The 27,480-nt window shown below is 33.9% G+C and overlaps 3 non-coding genes across 3 annotated transcripts; 1 reads left to right on the top strand and 2 right to left on the bottom strand.

Moving 5' to 3' along the window:
• Positions 1 to 223: 223 nt before the first annotated feature.
• On the top strand, positions 224 to 329 carry LOC121205924 (small nucleolar RNA R71). Its single transcript, XR_005900997.1, has one exon. It is a non-coding gene; the product is annotated as a small nucleolar RNA R71 (small nucleolar RNA).
• A 17,144-nt stretch (positions 330 to 17,473) lies between these two features.
• LOC121205501 (small nucleolar RNA R71) lies at positions 17,474 to 17,580 on the bottom strand. Its single transcript, XR_005900577.1, has one exon. It is a non-coding gene; the product is annotated as a small nucleolar RNA R71 (small nucleolar RNA).
• Positions 17,581 to 27,375: 9,795 nt separating this feature from the next.
• Positions 27,376 to 27,480, bottom strand: LOC121205186 (small nucleolar RNA R71). Its single transcript, XR_005900271.1, has one exon. It is a non-coding gene; the product is annotated as a small nucleolar RNA R71 (small nucleolar RNA).

The following is a 27,480-nucleotide window of genomic DNA, read 5'->3' as shown; positions in this document are numbered from 1 at the left end:
TGAAAGCATAGTAACCGAATCGACATTATAAATGCCTGCTATTTTAGTTGGCTTAGTCCTCATGACTTGCCACTGATAGTTATTTAGAGACATCTCTTTAATAAATTCGTAAGCCTCTTCAGGGGTTTTGTTGTTGATGGTTCCCCCGGCTGCTGTATCAATCATTTGCCTTGTTGAAGGGTTCATACCATTGTAGAATGTTTGAATTTGCAACCATAGAGGTAATCCATGGTGAGGACATCTTTGTAGTAGGTCCTTGTATCTCTCCCATGCGTCGTAAAGAGTTTCTAAGTCCATCTGCACAAACGAAGAGATATCATTACGTAATTTGGTTGTTTTAGCTGGCGAAAAATAATTTAATAAAATTTTTCGGTCATTTGTTCCCAAGTAGTAATTGACCCTCGTGGTAACGAGTTCAACCACTGTTTAGCTTTCTTCCTTAATGGAAAAGGGAATAACCGAAGACGAATGACATCGTCAAAAACACCATTAATTTTAAATGTATTGCAGAATTCTAGGAAATTTGCCAAGTGAGTGTTTGGATTCTCATCCTGCAAACCATCAAACTAAACAAATTGCTGTATCATTTGAATAGTGTTAGGTTTTAGTTCAAAATTATTTGCAGCAATAGCAGGCCTAACTATACTTGACTCAGTTTCTGTTAAAGTAGGTTTAGCATAATCATACATAGTACGAGGAGCAGCATTTTGATTTGCTAGTTCAACGGGTATCACAGGAGGTAGCAGATTGTCCTGGTTTTCAGCCATCTCCTCAGTTGGGGTTTGAATATCGTTCTCTTGCTCGTTCTCTGTGTATCTTAAGCTTCGCCTTATTTCTCGTTAGTTTCTGCGAACTGTGCGATCGATTTCTTCGTCAAAAAGTAGTGGTCCTGACGGGTTTCCTCTAGTCATAAACTATAAAAACCTGCCAAGAGAAAGAAAAAGTAAATTAATAAACAATAATACAAATAAAATAAAATTAACTTGCAAGAAAAATTAATGGCTAAAGTAATAAAAATTAAGCATTCCTAATATCTTAGTTCCCTGGCAACGGCGCCAAAAACTTGATCGCGATTTTCATCTGACAGGTTTTAAATATTTATAAAGAATCGTTCTTGAAACTAACTATTATCACGATGTAGGCAAGTGCACCTATCGAACAGTAGTATACTTTTAGCAAGACTGGATTGTTGAACCCGAAGGAACTAAAAGTACTAGTAATGACTGTCATTTTATTATCTAGCCTAAGAATAAGGGGGTTTTGTTTTAACTAACTAATTATCTAAACTAAGAATACGCAGAAAGTAGAATTGGGGGATTACTTCTGGAAAACGATTGAATTAAGACAATACCTAAGGAAAAATCCACCTAGACTTTACTTGTTATTTTGGCTCTGAATCAGACGATTTATTCATTTAACTTGTCCCGTAGAGATCCCTAAGTTATGTTATTATCCCTATTCAGGACTAATAACATCTAATCCCTAGATTGAATAATTGAGACTTTTCTATAATTAACGCCCTAGGGTTGCATTAACTCGATCTATGGATCCCCTTATTAGGTTTCACCCTAATCTGGCAAAATCTTGTCACCCTATGTCTAGGCGCACAATCAACTCCGCTTAATTATGACAAATGTACTCTTAGACAGGGTCTATTCCTCCTCTGAATAAGAGCTTATCTTGAATCAGTATCTTGGGATATCAAAACAAAATTAAGAACACATAATTAAGAACAAGTTAAATATTTATCATACAATTCAGAAAATAATAACAAGATTCGTCTTAGGTTTCATTCCCCTTAGGTATTTAGGGGATTTAGTTCATAACTAAAAAGGAAAACATCACAGAAGAATAATGAATACAAAACATAAAGAAAACACAAAACTCCTGAAGGGAAATTGAGGGGAGATCTTCAATCTTGATGGTGACTCTGGCTTCTGAGATGGATCAATTGCCTTCCCTTGAGTAGTTCCCTGCCTCCTTCTCTCTGTGCCCCATTTCCTCTTCCTCTAGCGTGTATTTATAGGCTTTAGAATGCCTAAAAGCCCTCAAAATTAGCCTTTTCCAAATTGGACTCAACTTGGGCTTGGCAGGGACACGCCCGTGTGAGTCGTGTTTTTATTTTGCCAGAATGACACGACCGTGTGGTATGCCCGTGTGAGGATGTCCAGGCCTTGTTGATTTCGTACTTTGGCCCATTTTCTCAGTTTTTGGCTCATTTCTCGTTCCTTTCGCTCTCCTATGCTCACTAAGTATAAAACATGAAATTAAGGCATTAGAAGCATCAAATTCACCAATTTTAAGAAAAAATCATCCATAAAATGTGTTAAGCATGGGGTAAAAATATGTATAAATTACAGTTTATCATCTGCCGTATGTTGCCTTCGCCACTGCAACCTCTTCACCGTCGCAAGGTTCGCCGAAGCAAATCCTACCCACTTGCCAATTTCTCTTCTTCCCTTGTAAGCAAAAGTTTTCCGAATTTTTGAAAAAATACCACATCTCGCAAAAGAAATAGATCGTCAAAGACTACTCCTGAGAACTTGATTGTGATCAATGAAGAATTAAAAGAGAGATTTTATTCAATATTCAAGCATCAACCTATGATGTCAGAAAAAAAGGTTTTAATTTGAAGAGTAATGATTTGATGGTTTCCCCTGTGCCAATTAGAAAGACAATCAATGCTCTCAAGTGGGAATGATTTTGTGATGCTCGTTCACTTTCCGATGATGAACTAGTCTGAGAGTTCTATGCAAGTTTGACCAACAAGATGTTACTGAGGTCATCGTTCAGAAGAAAAAGGCACCTCTTACTTCTAAGTCCATCAATGATTTTTTTAACTTACCTGATGTTGAAGAAGATAAGTACTACCCTATGATGAACAACATAAATTGGGATTTTATTCAACAAGTATTTGATGTTGTGACAAATCCGGGATCCCACTGGATTCTAAGAAAGTATGGGAGCCATTCTTGCCGAAGAGAATACCTAAAACAGGTAGCAAAGGTATGGTTTTATTTTGTTCGCTACAGTTTTATGCCTATCTCACATAGTTCCACCATCTCGATGGAACGAGTGCTCTTGTTATATACAATCTTGACAGAAAAGTCCATTAATGTTGGGAAAATTATTCTCAAAGGGATTTATGACTGTGCTAAAAAGAAGATAGGAAGTGATTATTTCCCATCATTAATCACTTCACTTTGCTTCAGGGATCGTGTTAAAACACAAGCGAATTTGAAGGGAAAATATGTCCAAGGGTGCATTACAAGTCATGATCTTGAAAGGTTAATAGAGAAGGTGCATGAGCTGAATTAAGGTCAGCAAGAAGAACCAACTGAGCCAGATACTAAGGAGTCAACAAATGAAACTGAAAATGAATCATTTACAAACATTAAAGAAGAAGAATCTGATAAGGAGCCAAAAAGTCCTAAACCAGTTGAAGGATCTGAAAACCCAGAACCAAGGGTTGAGCCAGAAGAAGAACCAGTCAAGCTAAGTGTTGAACTTGAATATACAACTCCCGTGCCAACTTCTGAAAGTACTTCAAGGAAATCAGAGTTGTCAATTTTGATGAATATGTGCAAGTTCATGCACAATCAACAACAAACTTATTGGATATATGCAAAAATTAAAGATGATTCAATTCGAAATACTTTTAAGAATATCTCTAACACTTTTGTTCTTGAGTTCCTAGATGTTATCTTTGAGACATGGATGAAAGATACTGATTATACAAGCGGAGAAGGAGCTAAAGAAGACAAGGGGAATAAGACAAAAATAAAAGAGTGGATTCATGTCTTTTTATTTATTTATTTTAGGTCTTTAGGAATTTGTTTCTTTAGTAACTAGGATTTAATTTCTGCAAAATAAAACATAGCAAGCATGAATATATGCTTCTTTAAAAAGAAAAAGACTAAGTGATGTGGTAATGGGAATGAACATGTTTGGGATTGGATTATGAGGAAGACTTGGTATTTAAGCAGTCTTAATGACTCGCCTCTCTTTCTTTTTAACCCTACCTGGAGTTCAGTTTTCATTCATTACTTTGTTCTTGCAATGAGGACATTGCTTCTTTTTAAAAGGGGGGTAAGGAAAATAATTGCTCAAAATCTGTAAAATTTTTAAGTATGTTTCAATCATTTCTTTCATGAGTATGTTTTAATAAATGAATGTTTAGAGAAATTCTTTGTTAATGAGATAGCTTGTATGCAAGCATGAATGATGATTTTATCTGAGTGATTGTATGTTATTTGTATGTTATCATGAAGAACGAAATGATTGTATGATCTTAGTCTTAGGTAATGTTTGCCATGAACACCTAGTTTCTTTTGAGATTAGACATGCATGAAGGTTTATATCTTTAGAATTGACTTAGTAACTTTCTTGAGGTGAAATCCTAGGAGACATAAAAATCTAAGATGATATAGGCACCATTTTCTTTGGATCGTTTGAGCCTTTTCAAGCCCACCTTATGATATTAAACCCTTGAAACTATAATTTTCGGCTTAAAAGGCCTGTTTATTGTAATAAACCTACATTACAAGCCATATCTCCATCTTTTGAAGTTATCCTAATTCTGTGCACCCGTCTTAAATAAAGTTGTCTTGGTAAATGACATTTGAGGAAATTTTCAAAGGATGTACGTGCTCATGCTTTAAAAAAAAGAGCGAAGAAAAGTGTGCTCAGTTTCCACGAAGAAAAATGTATGAGCATGAGTTCAAAATAAGTTTGGGGCTATTCCAAAGGATCAATTAAAGAAAAAGATGGAATATTGAGAAATCCAAGATAAAGTTAAAGGTTAAGATTTTGAAACTGAAATTTCCCATCTCTTAAAACCTTACCTTTAACCGAGCCCCATTACAACCTTATCAAAGACTTATGGATTTGATTATTATGTCACCTACACTAGTGGAGAGGAAGTACTAAGTTCAATATATGAAGATCATAAATAAGCCTTATGATTGTTTTGCTTGATTGATGAGAAATTATGTTGAATGAAGAATGTTATCTATGGCTGTGACATATATACATATTATGATTCATGTTGGCATATCTTGAAACTTGGTATAAAATTTTCAAAATGTTTGCGAATGATTTACTTGTTAATAAAGAAGATCTATGACCATGAATTTATTAATACATGATTATGGGGCAAGGATTGATGTTGCTTGCACTTTTAGCAATTTTGCTTTAGCGAGATCTTGTGCTGTGCATGAACATTACTCGGGACAAGCAATAATTTAAGTTTAGGGGTGTGTAAACTGAAAAAATATATAGGATTTTTCTTATATAATTTGTCACCTTTTTACTTAAATTTTTTGTTAAAACCAAGTAATTTTTTAATAAGTTAATGAAATATATGAAAATATGAAATTGGGACATAGAAATTATTAAAATGTGATTTTATGCTTTATTATATAGTTTCATGCAGAAAATGGCTTCTTTTATATTAATTTAAGCATATTATATTTTCAAGCTATTAAAGTGGGCCATGCATGATTAAATTTAATAATAAAATATAAAGTTATATTTAATAATTTATTTTAATATATTTCATTAATAAATTGGGTTTTAATTAATAAAGTAAATTGATTAATTAAAGTGGTTAAATTATATTCTTTGGTCCTCTAAATTATCTACTATTATTGGACAGGTCTGAGAGCTTTATGTTGATTACAAAACCATCCAAATGGAGGACCAATTCAACCCAAAATTTAGCTGCATGTGGATGTTCATAAATCAAATTTTGGTTTAATTACACAAGGTCCTTGAAGAGTTGAAGAAATTAGAGATTTACCCAGAGATTTGCAAATGACCGAGTCCTGATCCTGATGATGTTGTGGCACTTAAATCAAGCAAAAATCAGCCACACTCCCACAACTCATGGCCGGCCACCCTTCGATGAAGTTTGAAATGATGGACACTTCTATTTTTAGCAAACTAGCTCCCTTGCCTCACCTATAAATAAGACCCCACTTCTTACTTATCCATCATCCCTCACTCATTCATCATTCTCTCTTCTCTCAACTCTCTTAGCTTTTTTCTCCCTCACACCTATCATCATCTTGGCATAAGGATTTTTAGAAAATTAGCCTCTTAAAGAGCCCTTGGTTGGCCACCTCAGAGAGCCATCAGCAAAGGAGCAAAGCGAAGGAACGAAGGGGCCCTCGTCAGTCAGAGTCTTGGGTGACAGCCACTTTGATTTAGGTTTAATCTTTCTGTTCTTTAACTTAATTCAAGAATGTTTTCTATGTGTTTACTGTTCTTGTTTACAACAATGATAGCTTAATTTTATTTAAGTTAAGATGATTGCTTTGATTAAATAATAATTATTTGATTCCTGCTTATAATGTTTGTGCCTCAATTGATCATGTTTTCAATTAAAATCAAGTCTGTATTTCGTTCATACGTAATTGAAATACACATGCATTAGCTGAGCGATCCTAACCAGACGATGGCTAATGGAAAAATAATTGAAATGTGCATGCTCAATTTAGATCCTAACCCGATTAAATTGCAGGTTACATAACAACCCTAACCAGGCTCTGTTATTTGCATAGTTTTTAGATTTCTGTGATTAAAGTGTTTCAAACCTAACATTTCCCTATTACCTCACACGAATACTAAGAAACCCTTAGTAAATAAGGATTAGTAAAATGCGTATTTACTAAGTAAAGGATTCTGAAAAGACCTAATGTTGTTTCCAAACTCATGAAAGATCGAGTTGCCATGGAACATTTTTTTGAATATTGATAAGCATGTTGATAATAATTTGAGTTTAATTAAAGTAAATGTCCTAGCTCATTTATGTTATAATTGTTTCTTATTGTGTTAATTTTGCTGAAATCTGTTTCATTCATATAGTTTGCATATTTAGGATAAATTGCATAAAGGATCATTGCATTTAGTTTAATATATTTTAATCATCACTTCTCAATTATATTGTTTTTATTTATCAAATTGTTAATATAATTTTACAAATCAAGTGACTTAGCACAAATACAATCCCTGTGGAGACGATAACTCGATACTTACTTTTTACTTGGAACGGCTGTGTACACCTGCACAAACCCGGGTGTTACATCCACGAAGGGAAGGTAAAGAGCATGTGAAAGCTATAGTACTCTAATCGGGCAAAGTACTGAGTATCCCAGAAATACCTACCCTAGAGGGAACAATGGATAATACTGATGAAGCTCAAGATAACTCCCTAGAAGTAGAAAATAGATCTGAACCAGAGGAGGAGAATGCACCAATGGTTGAGATAGGAAAAGAGACACTTAAAGACACTTAAAGTCTCATTCCCATCAAGATTAAAAGAAAGATAAAAGTGGGACGAAGATGAATTTGTAAGTTTCTTGAACTTGTTTAAAACGTTAAACGTTAACCTACCTTTAATCAAGTTAATTGATAATGTTCCCAAGTATGCCAAGTTTTTAAAGGAGATGATGGCAATGTGTAAGAAAATCAAGGTAGGAGAACATGTTAATTTAAGTGCTTCCTATAGCGTGATTATTTCAAAACAAGTACCTCAAAAGTTGAAAGACCTAAGAATTTTTACTATTCCTATATAAATAAGGAGCATTCACTTTAATAGAGCTTTATGTGATTTTGGAGCTAGTATATATTTAATGCCCTTATCAATTTTTGAAAAACATGGGTTAGGGAATCTTAAAATAACTCAAATAACGCCAAAATTGGATGACAGATCGTCAGTATATCCGGAGGGAGTACTAGAGGATGTACTAGTTAAAGTGAGAAGTTTTATTATTCCCGCAGATTTTGTGGTGCTTGATTTTGAAAAAGATAGTGAAATACCGATCTTATTAGAGAAACCCTTTCTAGCCACCTCTAGATCCGCCTTTGATTTATAGAACAATGAATTAACTATGAAAATTAATCGTTAGACTGAAACCTTTCAATGTGGCCATCAACCGAGTGAGGAAGATAGGAGGAAGATAAGGGAGCAATGTAAAAAGTTATTATTCCTAATGTCCCCGAGTCAAGGGACACACTTCCTTTTCTGCATGTAGAAAAGAATAAATAGGTTTAAGAAAAGGGACAAACAAAAAACGGCGGAATGGCACGATGGATAATGGACCAATACTGTTGGAATAAAAAGGTCATCCCTGGGTGAATTGACAATACTGTTGAATAAATCTTGAAGTATAACTTTAAATTTTTGAATTGCAACATGATATTTGTAAATTACTGTATTCTTAACTAACCACATAGTTTAGATTTTAACTTTTATTTGATATAGGTTTATCCTTAGGTCTAAACATCCTTAAGATGGAGTTTTGGGCTGAAATACAGCCGGTTTCGTGACATCACAACAGCAAGTCGTGACATAGCAAATAGTCCCTGAGGATCTTCAAACTAACAGATGTGTTGTGACATGGAACCTCTATGTCATGACATCGCTGTAATTTTTTTTAGGGTTAAGCTGACCCATTTGCGCAACTCGATGACCTACCTTTGATTTAACCCAGTTTTTAACCCTTACAACTTTATTTTATAAGCTAATTTACTTCTAATTAAAACAACTATTAATCCCTAATCCCTTTAACTCTCTCAAATCTTTCAAAACCTTTTAAACCCTAAACCCTCAATTTCTCAAACATCCTATTACCTCTTCACAAACTCCTCAATGTAACAAGGAACAAGAATATTATAGGAAGGCTAGGAAATCAAACAAACTTCGACTACATATTTAAGGTTAAGGGTTCCTTAACTCAAACTTTATACTATTCTATTGAATTATTTTCTTAGTATTAAAATATGATGCCTCCTAGAAAATTTCGACGAACCATGGAAACAGAGCCATCAATGGTTCAAACTCCCTTTATGTTCTTAAATATGAATGTTGAAATATATTTTAATGAACTTCAAGGAAAAACATTCATTCAAGAGAGGGGATTTGATCCATCGATGATTTTGTGTAAAGAAATATGGCCTTTGGTCAGATATCATCGATGCAAACATTTTTGGATGATCCCAAAGGATAATGTCGTGCTCCCCATTGTACAAGAGTTCTACATATTTAGAAATACTGAAGGTCATATACGAGATACAACACTTGTGTGAGGGAAAGAGGTGCAGGTAACCCCTAGAATAATTTGCGACTTTTATAATGTTCCATACTATGAGAATGATTTCATTGATGAAACTGACTTAGAATATTTTAGAGATATAGATATGGATAATATTATAAACTTTTTAACTGAAAAAAAGGGTGAATAGAAGTATCGCGTAGGTACCGATATCCTAATATCTTTTCATCAAGCTATTATATTTCCTGAAGCTAAGATGTGGATTCAATTTGTTTGCACATGAATTGTACCTGCTTTAAATGTTTCTAACATTAATGCATTTAGAGCACTTTTACTTTATGCTACTTTGTAGAAATAGTATGTATGTGTAGGCAAATGGATCCACTGGAACATGGAAAGATGCATTAGTAACCAGAAGGTAAGAGTATTCTTTCCCCATCTAGTGATGGCTTTATGCAAAAAGGTGGGTGTACCTATGGCATCTACTGAACATTCGTTGAAACCATCCCGAAGCATTATCAGGGACACCTTGTTCCAACAATACATCAAGCTGTAGGCCAAATAGATTAAATATTAGAACAAGCGACAACAAGAAATGATAGCTACACCAACTTCATCAAAGAGGTTGACATGAGATCAACAAGACGTCGGTGAGATTAGTCACCCAAATTTTGATTGGATGATTTAGTGGATGCAAGAACCGGGACCAATTTTTCAAGAGTTTGCTAGGCAAAATAACATCTAAGTCCCCAATTATACACCAAATATGTTCGGTTCGACGAATATGGAATAAGAAGAAGAAACGCCGGAAAGTGAAGAGGAAGGAGAAAAAGAGGAGGATTACAGGGACGAGAAGATGGATGATTGAACTATTTTTAATTTTATAATGACTTGTATTAATTCTTGGGATAATTTTAATTTAGACTTTGTAGGAGTAGGATTAATAAGTAAATTTTAGTATGTTGCAGTCTGTTTAAGATTTCTATATAGGAACCCAACACGAAGGAGATACAAAAAAATTCAAACTTTATACGAACAAGAGAGGAAGCACCCACTGATAGAGGATGGAGCAATCACGATCAATTGGGTAACTTCTTTCCTTATATTTTGATGGGCTACACATTGAGGATAATGTGTCAACTAAAGTGTGGGGGGTAACATATGTTGTTTTTAAATTTTAAATTTTTCTATCTTTTGGTGTGCTTGAGCTTGTAGAAATACAAGTGATTGGTTAGGAGCATGTACATAGGTTGCTTATATATATGAATAAATTTGGCATGATGATAAATGATTTTAAATTTTTTATTATTAGACTATTAAAGTTCTATATGTTACATTGTAAATAGGTATTAAGTTATCATTTGTACCAAATGATATAGAAAATACGAGGAAATGAGCACGCTAGTGGTTGAATTTGTGTCTGTTTGGTTGAATAAATTATGCATGATGAGATATTTAGGGATGACCTAAGGCTTTTTTTGGAACTCATCCAAATTCAAAAAAAGCTATCCTATTTATATTGCACTTTTAGTACCAATCTTGAGCCTTTTGACACTTTTTGATGAACTGTATTACAAATCCCGAGCCTAAAAATGTTAATTTCTATATGCCCTTTTTCTTTGGTCCTGTACGGAACAATTATAGACATCTGGCCCTATGTATTGAGGGTTAAGTAGATACATCATGGAAAAGTTTGTAAAACTAGAGTGAAATAGGAAATATTAGTGTGATATAAGAACTATAAGTTAGCCTAATGTGCGAAACAAAAAGAAAAATACAAAAAGAGAATTGGTACGTGTAGAAAAAGTCTTAACGTAGTGAAAAAGAATTCATGAGTGAGATGTATTGAAAAAGAGAAAAGTCACAAAGTCACAAAAGAAATAAAAACTCGTTTAAGTGCACAAAAACTTGTAAGACTAGTCGTAGTTACTATATCATGCTATGACTTCGTATAAATGGAGAGAAGAAAAATGAAAGAAGAAGAAATAAGGCAGTGAGCAGGTAAGGGTTACTAAGCGAGAAGAATAGGAATCAATATGATGTGCCAAACTATTTTCATGTTTATAACCTTTTGATGCTTACTATTTTTGAATTCCATACCTATCCTAAGCCTCAAAACGTTACAAGCCGAAAAGCCCTATGTGACCTAGGTATCCTTATACATGAATGGATATCATCCTAAACATTCACATAAATGACTATTTTTATTTTACTTGGATAATCAAATTACTTGTATGATTTGTTGATGGATTCCTATAGGTGAAAAACCTTAATACTTGTATATTTTGTAACATGATGAATTTAGATGTTTGAGATTAAAAGTGGTAAGTCAACTACTCATCATATGAAAGGTCTAAGTCATATGCTCTGAAATCAATACTTGGACCATACTTGCTTAAAGGTCATCATTTTTATTTTTCATCTTTGTTTATGATTGCTTAAGGACAAGCAATGACTTAAGTGTGGGGGAGTTTGATCAACCGTAATTCGGTGTAGCAGATTAAACTAGTTTTCACATTTAAGGAGCTTTAATACAAGCATTTTAGTTATGTTTTAAGTAAGTTTCTTTAGTTTTACTTACATCCAATAAAATGTGAACATTGAGTCTTTTATTGACCCTAAGGTTCGAATAAGGCCTAAAGGAGAGCTAACGTACTTTGTAAGTGTACATGAGACCATTAGAAGGCATTTTTGACCAATACAGGACACTATGTTGCAACATGGGCTATCCGATGTCGCAACATGGGATATCCAATGTCGCAACATAGAGAACAAAATGGAGAAAGTAAAAAAATACCTTTAATGTCGCAACACAAGCTGAGGGTGTCGTGATATACCCTTGAAGATGGTAGTAGAGGAGCATATTGGTTGCTATGTCGTGACATAGGTCTTGGTGTGTCATGACATCAACTCTGTGACGAGAATAAAACACGAATTAGGGATGTTTTGGTCTACACAATCAAACTTAAAGCTCAGGAACATCAGCTAACCTAGGTTTAAGGATGATGGCTACTTGAAGAATGTAAATAGGATCCTTCGACACACATTATAGACACCATTCCATTAGCTTATATTCTCTCTTTAGGTTTAAGTTTTGTTTTCTTTCTTTCTTTAGGTTTTCATAGTTTTAATTTATTTGTTCTTTGTTTCTTTCAAGAGTTCTGGTTTATAAGGGAGATCAATTGTTGTGGATTCGTGCTCATTATCAATATCAATTAGGCTTTTCTTAAACTCTCTAATTCAATCCATTCTGTATGATTAATTCTTCCATATATTCCATGTTGTTTTTAAAAGTCATGAGGAGCTAGCGAGTGGAAGCATGACCTCTTAACTGTTTTGTAGGTTTACTTAATGGATCAGCGATTTTGGAAAGGAAGAACTTAAAACAAACCTTAGGCCTAACAACCCCGAGAAGTCATCAAGGTGGGAATTAACCCAAAATTGGTATTTCCCATTCGTGAACTCTTTTACCTCAAGCTAGTCTGGACTGTGAGGTTGGAAGATAAGTAGTCTTTATTGACTCATTATGTTAGTGGAAGATCGGAAGATCGTACTAGGGTAGCGACTAGTTGGTTGACAGGGAACCCCGAGACGACAGTTGATTGAAATTGCTAAAGCGAGCTAATCACACATATTTAGATTTGATTCACTTTATTATTTATATCTCTTGAAATTCAACTTTTTAATGTTATTTTATTTTATTTAAGAAACCCTAAAATTATCTCTTATTTTACTTTTGTACTATAACTAATTTAAAAGTATTAATTAGATCTTTAAGTGTTTAGGTTAAGATTGATTTAATAATCGCCTCCCATGGGTACAATTCTTAAAGTACTCACCTACTTCATTGTAAACCTATATTACAACTCGAACCGTATACTTGCAGATATCGTCTCGTAATTCTTTATTTTATTGCAGTATTTACACTATGGACGTTCGTACGTTCAGAGGCGGTTACCTCTAATCTCCCACTTTATACATCCCTCAATTAACATTTCTACCATCTTTCTCTCATCTTTCTTTCCTCTCTTCCAATTTCCCTTTAGCTAACATTTCCCTTGAGAAAAACACTCTTGGTCGGCCACCTTGAGGAGAAATTTGTGAAGGATCAATTAGGAGAATTGAAGGAAGCCACCACGACCGATCTTTGGAGAATTATTGTAATCATCAAGAGTTCCTTCTTCCTTATTCTTTATTTGTGTTCTTAGCTATTCAAATATGTTTGTAAATTGTTTAAATGTTTTTCAATTAACGATGATGACTTAATTTTTTTTAGCTAGAATGATTGTAATAGTTTGATAAAATTCATTTGATTTATGTTTATGATATTCTGTGCCTCAACCACTCATACTTCCAATTAAAATCATTCATGTTATTCATGCATTAAAATACATTTGGACACATTAGAATTAGTTGATTAGTCCTAACCAGATGGCGATTAATGGACACGATAATTGAAAGGTGCATGCTTAGTTTAGATCATAATCCGATTAAATTAAAAGATCATAATAACTTAAGAGCACTATTACCTTACATAACTTGAGGTTTATGTGATTAAATTGTTTCAAACCTAACCTCTCCCTGTTACTTGACATAAATTCTAAGAAATCCTTAGTTAAATATGGACAAAAAATATACATGTTTTCATAAGCATAAGATTTTGAAAAAACTTATATTGATTCCAACTTAATGAATGATTGAGTTGCCATGGAATTTTTCCAGAACATTGTTAAATATGATGAAGAATGAATTGAGTCAAGTGTTACAACTATCCTAGGTTATTCATGTTATTATTGTTAAAACTTTTGAAATTGCTACTAAACCATCTCATTGCATTTAGCTAATTAATTTAATTTTAAAACCCATCACTCTACAATATTGTATTTTATTTACCAACTTGTAAATTCTTAATTTTGCAATTATTGATTAAGAGATACTGTCCCTTTGGAGATAATAACTCTTTTACTTATTACTTGATAACGACTGTGTACACTTGTACACACTATCGCGAACCAAGTTTTTAGCACCATTGTCGGGGAATGTTTCCTTAATCATTTTTTGTGAAACTATTCTTTGCTAATTGGTTTATTTTATTTTTAACTTTATGAATTTTATTGTGATTTTCTTTTATTATCTTGTAAGTTGTGTAACAGCCCAGTTTAGATCTTAATCAAAATAGTTGTTTCGGACCACGAATCTGAGGTTAGAAAATTATTTTAATATTATTTTTGGTATCTACAGTATGTGATAATGTATGTGTGTAAGTTTCTTGTGATAATTTTATCGTTTAGATGTCTAATTTGAAAAAAAGGACTAAATCGCGTAAAATGCAAAAGTTGCATTCTATATGTTAAAGGTGTCAAATTGCTTTGGCTTTTAAATTATGGTGGCATTAAATGGTAAATAAACCATTTTAAATGATAGTGGACATTTTTGGACATCCATTATATGTTGAAAATGTTATTTCATTAAGGGTAAAATTGTCAAATGGCTATTATGTTAATATTAATAAAACAAATGCATGAACTAATGTTATATTCATCATCTTAGCCGATTATATCAAATAAAAGAAGAGAAAAAGATATTTTTAGGGTTTGACAATTTTAATCATCAATTAGGTATGTGTTTTTGATTGATTTTCGATAATTTCTACGTTTTTGTGATCGTTGTTTTGTGTTCTATCAAACCCATGCCTAAATTTCTAATTTGGATGATGATTTTGAGTTATGCCGTTGTTGATTTTGTGAGTTTTATAATATTATTTGATGAAATATGGAAGCTTGATGATAGATACATATGTTTTGTATTGGGATTTTTGATGAATTTGAGTAATTTGGGCTAAATTGTGAAAATGAGAAATTAGGGAACTAAAATGTGAATTAAATGAAATATATGGGCTTATATGAGCTAAATGAATATTTGGCCTAACATGTGTATAAATAAATTATGTGTATTTTGTGATTTTATGAATTAGGGACTAAAGTAATAAAATGTGAAAATGTGAGAGCTAATTTGTAAAATGCCCTAAATATGTGTATATCGATTAAATTGAATGATTTGTTGAATAAAAGGGTTAATTTTGAATACATTTAGATCAAGAAAAGAGGAATTTGGATTTAGATCGAGGGGAATCAAAGGTTATTGAGTAAACGATCCGAATTGTCAATTCCGAGTACAAGGTAAGTTCGTACGTGATAAATGATGTTACAATCATGTTCTAATGCTTTGATAATGCATAAATAGTATATATTTGAATATGGTTTGAGTACGATGATAAATCGAATATGTTTGGCACTAAGTGTGTGTTTCAAAATCGCTTCGGCTATAAATAGCACTAAGTGTGTGAATTGGAATAGCTTGGGCTATATGAGGCACTAAGTGTGTGATACCAAGATAGCTTCGGTTATTTATGATGGCACTAAGTGTGCGGGATCGTTACAGCTTTGGCTAACCATTAAAGCACTAAGTGTGCGAATTCTTAAAGCATGGAAAGACTTCAGAATGAATTAATGTATTTGAATAAGAGGTGAGAATGAAATGAATAAATACGAGAAAGTTCAGGTATGTACGATACCGATGTGGTAGATGATACTATGTGTATGAAGCCAAATGAAATTGTATGAACATATTAAATGTGATGGAATAGAATTGATGGATGATTTGTGAACTACTAAGTGTTTATTATTTGGTGTTTCGTATTATATAAACTATTGATTATATTAGATGCGAACTTACTAAGCTTCAAAGCTTATTGTGTGAAATGTTCTCTGTTTTACAGTGTTATAAAGCTAGCTCTAATTCAAGGATCATCAGTGACTCATCCACACTATCGGACATCTATTTTGGTACCATTTTGAGAGTTATATATATATGGTATATGGCATGTATAGGCTAGAGTTATTTTGGTATGTTTTGTGATGTGAATATCTAACCATGTGATATGGCTTGGTTTTGGTTGTGTATAAGAATGAACTATGAATTGTAAATTATGTGAAACAATTATATCAATATGAAGTGTTCATGTATGGCCAATAGTAATGGTCAATTTGGTAAGACTTTGGTATGTGCTTATTTGAGGTAATGGTATAATGATGCTATGAGAATGAATGAAGTGTATTGAGATTATGGAACATATGTCTTGGTATAATTATAGATTATGTTTTGGCACGATTTGGTATGGCATGAATGGTATATGTTTTGGCTGTGAATTTGTTGAGAATTTGATATAAAATGGTTTGTTTTAGTGCTTGTAGGGAGGACCCAAAATGGGTGGCAAATTTGGCTTTGCAAATATCCTATTTTTGTCCACATGGGCAGAGACACGGGCGTGTGTCTCAGCCGTGTGCGACACAAGGTTATGTTGCACATCTGTGTGTCCCCTGGCGTACCTTACGAATTAAAGCCAGTATACCCTATAGTTTTGACATGGCCTAGACACAAGGGCTTGTCTATCGGTCGTGTGTGGTACACAGGCTGGCACATAGGCGTGTGGTCGGCCATGTGACCCAAGTCTGTAGCCTCCCAAATTTTTACATGGCTTGGCACACGGGCGTGTCATATGGCCGTGTGGACAAGTCAATATGTATGCCCTGTTTTGCCACGACCTAGACACATGGGTGTGTCTAATGTCGTGTGAGGCACACGACCTGTTCACATGGGCGTGTGACCTTTATAATTTAGAAAACTATTTAATTTTTGGTAAAATTTGTATGTTCTCGGTTTAGTCTCGATCCCTTTCTAAAGTATGTTTAAGGTTTCAATGACCTAAGGAAGGGACTTTATATAGATGTTTGATTATGATATGATGATATACGGTTTTTCATTAGTAAAATGAATTTGAAATGTTCTGATTGTCTAGTAATGCCTCTTATCCCTAGTCCGGTGATGGATACAGGTTAGAGGTGTTGCAATTTAGTTCAATTTTCTTCTTTTTTTTTACTTTAATATTTTTTCGTTATTATTCAGGTGATAATGGATTCTCTACAACATGATAAAGGAGGAGCATTTACTTATAATGCTCATAATTAGATCACTGTTGTTGATGAAAGAATCTGTGCCATTCAACAATATGTCATTCTTCTTTTTAATGAACTCAATTCAGATATTGTGAGAACTGAAATTGAGGCCTCAGAATTCGAACTAAAGCCTGTGATCTTCAAAATGCTTCAAATAATGGGCCAATTTAGTGGGATGCCTACTGAGGATCCGTATCTTCATCTTCGGCTATTCATGGAAGTGAGTGACTCATTCAAATTAGTTAGGGTGACTGAGAATGCATTGAGGCTGAGATTATTTCCATACTCCTTAAGAGATAGAGCACGAGCATGGTTGAACTCCCTACAGTCCTGTTCTATAATTACATAGCAAGAGATGGTTGACTGTTTCTTAATAAATACTTCCCTTCATATATGAACGACAAGCTCCAAAATAAAATAATTTAATTTTAGCAATTTCATGAAAAATCTTTATATGAGGTATGGGAGCAGTTTAAGGAATTATTACAAAAGTGCCCTCATCATGGAATTCCTTATTGTGTTCAAATGGAGACTTTCTATATTGGTCTCAATGCTCACACTAGAATCATGGTGGATTCTTCTGCAAATGGTGCCCATTTTTCTAAGTCTTACAATGAGGCTTACTAGATTATTGAAAGAACCGCTAGTAATAACTGTAACACCCCTTACCCGTGTCTGACGCCGGGACAGGGTACGAGGCATTACCAGACTTAAACACAAACAATCATCCAAACCGGGCCATAAAATTTCATTCATATTTTAAAACATTCAATCACCTGCACATAGTCCCTCATTTGGGTTTACGAAACCCAAAACATACTTTAGAATGGGTTCGGGACTAAATCGAGAACTTTGAAAAGCTTTGGGAAAAACATAGAAATTTTTCCCATGAAACAGGGTCACACACCCGTGTGGACACAGGGCCACGCCCGTGTGCCATCAATACGTCCGTGTCCTCAGGCCGTGTAACTCTCTGTTTATGACGTTAGCAAATAAATTGTACTAAACGATCGAGCCACAAACCCGTGTGCTAAGCCGTGTCATCCACACCGTTGAGACACACAGACGTGTCTTTGCCCGTGTGGCTAACACTTAGGCTATTTTCTAAGCCTTTTATTGCCCTTAATCTCTGTCATACTTAAACATATCATAAACACATGTTATAACATCATTTCAATGGTCAATCATTCTTTAATAAAACCCAATTAAAGCATTTGAATGTTGTCATACATGTGTTTTCAATTTCTCATGTTACACCAAGTTAGACATTCCAATCCACGTTCAATAGTCTTATCATATTGATAACCACTTTTACCAATTAACCACAACATTTTACCCAAAACTCAGTCTTTACTCACTCCGCAAATATTCATGTTCAATCATTATCAATTTATTACCATGTCACGCATTTATTCCATAGTCATGACCACTTCGAATGGTCCTAAGGCATTCATTATGCACATATTCCATACACTTCCCATTCATAGTAATCAAGCAAAATCAGATAACCACATCTCAAGACATTACCACATAGCATGGATGAATAGGCTTACAAGCCATAACAATTATAAGCCACATCTCATGGCTATATACAATGAATCAATATAAGCCAATAGATTTGGCTAATCATAACAACATCTAACATAAAAACTAAGTCTCTATACATGCCACTCACTTGCAGACATTAAGACTCATCATTATTCCAAAGGTGGTAGCTTGATAGTGTGATGCTGCCTCCGACGATCTCCAACCCCGAGCGAACTTGACAACACTAAAGAAATGGAGAAGAGGGAGTAAGCTTAAAGCTTAGTAAGTTCTCATGAAAAAAATAATAAGCATTGCATTAACATGCTATTTTTCAATTTCTCTCTATTTATTCAAAGTCCAGTTATGCTATTTTCTCGAGTCACAGTCACTAAATTATTTATATCCAAAGTTATGGAACTCCATATTGAGAACCGTCAATTTTCCCAGAAACTAGACTTATATATCTTCATACCATAAAAGTTTCAGAATTTTTTTCCAGCCAATAAGTACAGTTTATTCTTTAAAGTCTCCCTTATTTTTCTATTTGATAGTTCTGACCTTCCTTTACTGAAAATTAATTATCTCATAGTAAGAAACTAAGATGATGTTACCATCTATTTCTCTTGAAAATAGACTCATTAAGGATTTTAATCATATAATTTATAGCCCTTGATTATTTTTTTACAATTTCTAGTGATTTTCCCAAGTCAAAATAGGGGATTCCAAACTTGTTCTGACTCTGTCTCACAAAAATTCAAATATCTCGAAATGTGAGACTCCTATCCTTACAACTTTTCTTTTATATGAAACTAGGATAATTAAGATTTAATTCTATATCTTATTCAGTCTTTAATTTGACTTCCACAATATTTGGTGGATTTCCAAAATAGGACTACTGCTGCTATCCAAACTATTTTTGTGCAGCAAAATGATAATCAACATAAGATTGCCATAAAAATTATTCACATATGAATCACTCATTCATTTACATTCTTATCACAAGTCCATTTCACTTCACTTGTCAAACATATGTTTCTGGGTTTCGAGCACGTACCTATACTATCATTTAGCACAACACTCGTCCAAACATGACAATTCATATGCATCATAATAGTATCATATAATATAAATGGTGTATCATGGAAAGGGCTCTTTATTTCATTTTTCATATCAAAATCATTGAATTTCTCGAATTCTCGATGGATATCCTATTCACCGTCAATTCATACAAGTGATCAGTTCAAGTACGCGCTCCCGTGAACCTCGTTCCTACGGTGGGATTACTAGTCCAGGCTAAATCCCTCGTAATATAAACTCATAGAATGTCGTCGGGATTACCAGTCCAAGTTAAATCCCTTGCAACGACAACTACCCTTATGAGTTCAGATTTAAATTACCAGTTCAGGCTAAATTTAGACCCAAATCAGATTACTTGTCCGGGTTAAATCCTTTCCAGCACACATATTCTTCGAGAGGCTAGATCACTTTACAAGTTCATGTCCGTCAATTCATATTTTCCCTTTCTAAATAGCACACTCCGTGAACTTCCTTTCTTATAGTGGGATTACCAGTCCAGGTTAAATACCCTGTAACGACATATGCTCTAATGAGCTCAGATCTAAATTACCGATCAAGGCTAAATTCAGATCCTAATCGGAGTACCCATCCGAGCTAAATCCGTTTACACATATTCTCGGGAGGGCTATATAGGGATTGGATCACCTGTCCGGGATAGATCCCTTTTATCATCAATTCCTTTTTGAGAGAATCTATCGAGTATCCTTTTTATTCAACCGGGGCATTTAATCCCCTTTCCATCCATTTATATCCATGTCTCATAATATCATTCATGTTTTCATGTTAACAGTTAACATAAAATACGTGAAACATCAAGACATAATACATGATAGAAATGAAATATTTACATTTCACATTATATCAAGGCATTAGAGATATCATACAATGCCACATTAATTATGCACTTACTAATCATGTATCATTATTCTCTTGAATTTCATGGATCATTGTTTCATATCATATTTTCACATCATGAACTCATTCCATCACCTTTCAATGTATTCACTCATGCCATTCATACAATGACAATAAGATATTTTTAATTTAAACAAGCATTACATTATTATTGACACACAAACTTACCTCGATTCCGAGTACGGCTATTGTTTTGAATTAGTCCTTAACCTTGTTCAAACTCGTTCTAAGCTTGAATCTTGTTTTCTTGACCCAACATTACAAATATAGCTCATTTATTACTCACATTGTTCAAGTGGGTCCATAAATCATACTTTCATAAATTTGCATTTTGACCCTTAAACTTTTACTTATTTACACTTTGGCCCCTAGGCTCGTAAAATGATGTTATTCAATTTCCTTGCATTTTAAGCCTAGCCAAATCATTTTCATAACTATAGCAGCCCCCAATTTCCACTAAATCACCCTTTTATGACCAAATTTATAACTTTTACAAAACGGTCCTTTCGGACGTTTTCATCGAAAATCACTTAGTAAAAGTTGTTCCTTTAACCATAAACATGCATAATCTACCATTAAAACTCTAGCTCAAAATAATGGTAGAAATAGGTAAATCGGGTTACCGGGACTTCAAAAATGTAAAGAACATTAAAAACGGGCTCGAGATCACTTACAAATGAGCTTAGAAGCTTGAACCAAACCCTAGCCATGGCTTCCATGGTATTTTTGGCTGGATGAAGAAGATAGGCATGAATTTTGGCTTATTTTCCCTTTTTATTATTTTAATTACTAAAAGACCAAAATGCCCCTAACTTAAAAACATTCTATTTCACCCATTTCATGTTATTTTTGTCCAAAAAATTAACCAATGCTATAATTACCATACAAGGGCCTCTAATATAAAATTTCATATCAATTGGGCGCCTCTAGCATGTAGAACTCAACTTTTGCACTTTTTACAATTTAGTCCTTTTGACCAAATTGATTCCCCAAATGTCAAAATTTTTGAACGAGATTTTCACGTAATCATTCTGTGAAATTGTAGACCATAAAAATATAATAAATATGAATTTTCTTACATCGGATTTGGGGTCCCAAAACCACTATTTCGACTAGGCCGTATTTCAGGATGTTACATTTCTTCCCCCTTTAGGGATTTTCGTCCCCGAAAATCTTACCAGAAGAGTGGTTTAACTTTGATATAGACTCTTCTATCCCATCTTTGATAAGGAACATTTAGTCATGATGTACTTTTGATACTAGCTTTTTAATCATTCATACTGTAATTATAAGCGATTCTTCGCTATACGGCACATTAATTGAATCTTACTCTCAAACCACTTAAAGAGGACTAGCATACCAAGAAATCTGGCAATCTCAGAGATACATGATTCCATTGGTCCGTTAAGCGAGAATTCAATATGTACTGAAATGATTTTCAAATTCCATCAAACATTTATCAACAGGCTACAAAACATTTTTCTCTTTCAAAGATAAGAATAATTTGGATAACTCTCTATGTAACACAAAGATCAGAAATGTCGAGTTCCAAACTCGAGTACCACTACATTACTCCTGTGAGCTTTCTCGCAAACTCTCAATATAAACTCTAGATTTTCTACCTAAGCACTTGTAATCACATTATTCTTTACTCTAAGATCATACAATAACTATCTCATCATCTTTTAACAACTTTAATCATCTATGCTATCAAATACTTAGATCCGGCTATAATATTGGATATTTTGAGCTATCACATTTCCCTTTAGTCTTAAAACGCATCACAATCCGATTAATGACACATCACTGAAAAATCAAGAATCTCTCACCTGCTGTAGGCTAAACCAGGTCTAATGTTTTGATTAACAATGTTCTCGTCTATTCCAAACTTTACTAACAGGCAATAGACCATTCAACTTTAACAAGGCGATAACTTTATCGTTCATAGCAACTTTAAATCATATTAGAATCTGCTAGGACATATACACTTTTCATTCAGACTAACCGTCTTTTATCCGTAAAGAAATGAAATTTTATTCCCAGACATGAATATCTCATTTCATCTATCAAACAATAACCATTACGGATTAAACCACCAAGTCGGTCTTGATCATCAATAAATGATACTTCAAGAAATCTTCCCTTTCGGTCAATAAATGATCTAACAAGAAATCATTCAAAATTCACTTATCGTGCTAATCAAAAGACCACTTCAAGTACGTTAACTCATAATAACATGAATATCCTGACTAAAATCATTAACTTGATTAACTTACTTGAGAAAAGAAATCCAGGTACTGGAATCATTCATGTTGCTATAATCAAACCGAAAACATAGCCATAATCGACATAGTCATCAGGCCAAAGAACTCACTTTAGATATAAGTCATGATTAATAATTTATGAAATAAAGATGATAAGAAATCCAAAATAAGGAAATCTGAAATAGAGGAATCCAAGATACCATATCATTCAGATCCACTGGAAAGGGATGCAACAAGGACAATTTAATTTCCCTCATATATACATCGAATAGAGCATTAATTTGAAGGGAACAAAATCATAATATCATGTGCATTTCCTCATAAAATTCGAATAAATGGATTGTAACAGAGTACCAAAGAGAAATAGAGTAATACTGATTCTAACTCAATCAAACTGACAGTGTTTTCGTCTCATATCGAGATATGAAAACATTCTAATATAACAAAATTTGTCAAAAGGTAGATAGCCGCAATAACACTTTCGAGAACAAATAGACTCATAGAGTACTTCAAAAGAGACAATTATAATCTGCTCATTGTATTTTTCACATTTAGATATCTTACATTTCGAATATTATTCCTCCAACTATCTCTTACTAGCTCCACATTTACGTATCAACCTATTTTAATCTCTAATATTATCTATAATCGTTCTACCACTAAACCCTTTGGTCTCTTACTTGTGAGCTTATTCAACTCTAATCCCATAAAATCCTTTACCGAAACACCACTATGGTAAGGGGGTGGGGTCATAAGGTCCCTAACTTATCTCTCATACACATATGCATATCATATAACGCTATGTCATTATCATAGTAACATTTTCACAAGTATATAATTTACTGCAGGCAAATTATTATTCACACTTGTATTACACGAATTTTCCAATTATCTTATTTAATCAAGTGCATTTATGAATGCACTTCATGAGTTCTGAACAACTTTACTTATCTCATTCATTTCATCAAACAAGTCATGCACATAGTATCTCATGAGAGTCAAACAATCATAAATAAGTATGTCACAATTAAAACTTTTATCTTGCACATCACCATATACATATCATTCCAGTCATATAAATCAAACCAATCAATTTAACACATTTACTTGGGCTCTACGAGTTTGCCACTTGCAATTATTCAAACAAGTATACATAGGCATTTATCCCATCAATACTTTCAATATGTTACCTAAACGCATGCATTCGTTCAAATAAATCAATCATAGATGAGCTCATTACGATATAATCTTTTATCTCATTTCATTTGATCAAGTACACCAAGTGTACAACATCATATGAATCATTGAACAAGCATGAGTACTCATCACAACACGAATTTCTATTTCACATGTTATCATGTATATCATGAACTTTTATTCATAATTTTCTGAATCCAGGCTTATCATGACTATACTTTACCCGAATACCTTAGTATCACATTTAACATTGTCGGTGTAGCTCGGTTGGAAAGTACCTATGTCCAAACAAGATGGTTTTCATTCACGTTAGAAGACATCACACTTCATAGATTTTGGCATGTATAGCTAGACTCTCACACATGCTAGGTTAGTCCAAGAACGGACTAAATCGGGCCATAAAATTTCATTCATATATTAAAACATTCAATCACATGCACATAGTCCCTTATTTGGGTTTACGAAGCCCAAAACATGCTTTAGAATGGGTTCGGGACTAACTCCAGAACTTTCAAAAGCTCTGGGAAAAACCTAGAAAATTTTCCTATGAAACAGGGTCACATATCCATGTGGACACAGGGGCACGCCCGTGTCCTCAGGCCATGTAACTCTCTGTTTATGACATCAGCAAATAAATTGAACACACAGTCAAGCCACAGACCCATGTGCTAAGCCATATCACCCACACGGCTGAGACACACGGTCGTGTCTCTGCCCGTGTGGCTAACACTTAGGCTATTTTCTAAGCCTTTTATTGCCCTTAATCTCTTTCATACTTAAACATATCATAAACACATGTTATAACATCATTTCAATGGTCAATCATTCTTTAATAAAACCCAATTAAAGCATTTGTATGTTGTCATACATGTGTTTTTCAATTTCTCATGTTACACCAAGTTAGACATTCCAATTCACGTCCAATAGCCTTATCATATTGATAACCACTTTTACCAATTAACCACAACATTTTACCCAACACTCAGTCTCTTCTCACTCGGCAAATATTCATGTTCAATCATTATCAATTTATTACCATGTCACGCATTTATTTCATAGCCATGACCACTTTGAATGGTCATAAGGCATTTATTATGCACATATTCCATACACTTCCCATTCATAGTAATCAAGCAAAATCACATAACCACATCTCAAGACATTAACACATAGCATGGATGAATAGGCTTACAATCCATAACCATTATAAGCCATATCTCATGGCTATATACAATGAATCAATGTAAGTGATAAACCGTAATTTATACATATTTCTATCCCATGCTTAGCATATTTTATGGATGATTTTTCCTTAAAATTGGTGAATTTGATGCTCCTAATGCCTTAATTTCATGTTTTATACTTAGGTGAGCATAGGAGAGTGAAAGGAATAAGAAATGGGCCAAAAACGGAAAAAATGGGCCAACGTATGAAATCAACACAGCCTGGACCTCCTCACACGGGAAGACCACACAGCCATGTCAATTTGGCAGAATCGAAGCACGACTCATACTGGTGGACCACACGGCTGTGTTTATCTTGACCACGACCTGAAGTAATTGCACGGCGTGTCCCTGTCTAGCCCAAGTTGAGTCTAATTCGGAAAAGGCCAATCTTAAGGGTTCTTAGGCATTCCAAAGCCTATAAATACACCCTAAAAGAGGAGGAAAAGGGGACGCACAGAGAAGGAAGCAGGGAACTACTCAAGGAAAGCCGATTGATCCATCTCAGAAGCCGTATTTATCATCAAGACTGAATATCTACCCTCAATTTCCCTTCAGGAGTTTTGGGTTTTTCTTTATGTTTTGTATTCATTACTCTTCTAATATGCTTTCCTTTTTAGTTATGAACTAAATCTCCTAAATACCTAAGGGGAATGAAACCGAAGACAAATCTTGTTATTATCTTCTAAATTGTATGATAAATATTTGACTTGTTCTTAATTATGTGTTCTTAATTCTTGTTTTGATATTCCAGGATATTTATTCAAGTTAAGCTCTTATTTAGAGGAGGAATAGACCCTGTCTAAGAGTACAATTGCGATAATTAAGCGGAGATTGGGCGCCTAGAGATAGGGTGACAAGAGTTTTTCAAATTAGGGTGAAACCTAATAAGAGGACCATAGATCGAGTTAATGCAACCCTAGAAAGTTAATTAGAAAGAGATTTCAATTATTCAACCTAAGGCTAGACGTTGTTAGTCTCAAGAGAGATAATAATATAACTTAAGGATTTCTACGGATCAAGTCAAATGAATAAATCGTCCGATTCGGAGTTAGAATAACAAGTAAAGTCTACGTGGATTTTTCCTTAGGTATTGTCTTAATTCAATCGTTTTTCCAAAAGTAATTCCCCAATTCTATTTCCTGTGAATTCTTAGTTTAGTTTTTTAGTTAGTTAAAACAAACCCCATTATTCTTAGGCTAGATAATAAAAAGATAGTCATTACTAGTACTTTTAGTTGCTTTAGGTTCGATAATTCGGTCTTGCTAAAGCTATACTACTGTTCGATAGGTACACTTGCCTACATCGTGATAATAGTTAGTTTCAAGAACGATTAATTATAAATTTATAAAACTTATCACACAAAATCACGATCAAGTTTTTGGCACCATTGCCGGGGAGCTAAGATATTAGGAAAACTCGATTTTTATTACTTTAGCCATTTACTTTTACTGCAATTTAATTTTTATTCTAATTTTTATTACTAATTCTTCTTTTTCCCTTTTTCTGGCAGGTTCTTATAGTTTATGACTAGAAGAAACCCGTCAGGACCATTGCTTTTCGATAGTGAGATCAATCGCACAGTTCGTAGAAACCAAAGAAAAATAAGGCGAAGCTTAAGATACACAGAGAGCGAGCAAGAGGACGATATTCAAGCCCCAACCAAGGAGATGGTTGAAAACAAAGAAAATCCGCTACCTCCTGCGATTGATGTTAATCAGAATCCTACTCTGCGCGCTATGTATGGTTATGCTAAACCTAATTTAACAAGAACTGAGTCAAGTATAGTTAGACCTGTTATTGCTGTGAATAATTTTGAACTAAAACCTAACACTATTCAAATGATACAACAATTTGTTCAGTTTGATGGTTTGCAGGATGAGGATCCAAACACTCACTTGTCAAATTTCCTAGAATTCTACGATACATTTAAAATTAATGGCGTTTCTGACGATGCCATTCATCTTCGGTTATTCCTTTTTTCATTGGGGAACAAAGCTAAACAGTGGTTGAACTCATTATCACGAGGGTCAATTACTACTTGGGAACAAATGACCAAAAAAATTTTATTAAAATATTTTTCGCCAGCTAAAACAGCCAAATTATGTAATGATATCTCTTCGTTTGTACAGATGGACTTAGAAACTCTTTACGATGCATGGGAGAGATACAAGGACCTACTGCGAAGGTGTCCTCACCATGGATT

Source organism: Gossypium hirsutum, chromosome A08 (genome assembly GCF_007990345.1).
Source record: "Gossypium hirsutum isolate 1008001.06 chromosome A08, Gossypium_hirsutum_v2.1, whole genome shotgun sequence".
Classification (NCBI taxonomy): domain Eukaryota; kingdom Viridiplantae; phylum Streptophyta; class Magnoliopsida; order Malvales; family Malvaceae; genus Gossypium; species Gossypium hirsutum.
This window is presented reverse-complemented; position numbering and strand designations above follow the sequence as displayed.